We start from the raw sequence: 472 nt of genomic DNA on the forward strand, positions 1-472 counted from the left end.
ACTTTCATAGCCCTTAAAGTGAGTTGATAAGATGATAAATATCCATCATTAATACTATTGCCACCCTTGCTTCTGCTAAGTTTTAAGTTGCTGTTGTTGGTTTTCAGATTGAGGAAATGGAAGGGTGAATTTGGGAAGCAAAGTTGACAAGAAGTTGACACTGTGCTGATAAAGGAAACTAAGGTATGTTGGGCTGTCTTAACCACAGATGCTGTTTCTGAAATAAGTAGAGACTGAATTTGAGAAATTATCCGTTTCTGTACCCATTCACTGTAGTTCATACCAGGCAGTTTGTATCAGTAGGTGGATGCCATTTTTAGCAGGAAAGTAAGGAAGCCACCTGGCTTCACTCTGTCCCCATTCTCTCATGACATTACCTTTCTTTAATTCTGGCAACCACAAAGTATCATATCTTACTGCAAAGATATTTACATAGGAATCACATTATGACTCCATCTTACATAGAAATACT

The sequence above is a fragment of the Buteo buteo genome, chromosome 26, assembly GCF_964188355.1.
Source record: "Buteo buteo chromosome 26, bButBut1.hap1.1, whole genome shotgun sequence".
Classification (NCBI taxonomy): Eukaryota; Metazoa; Chordata; class Aves; order Accipitriformes; family Accipitridae; genus Buteo; species Buteo buteo.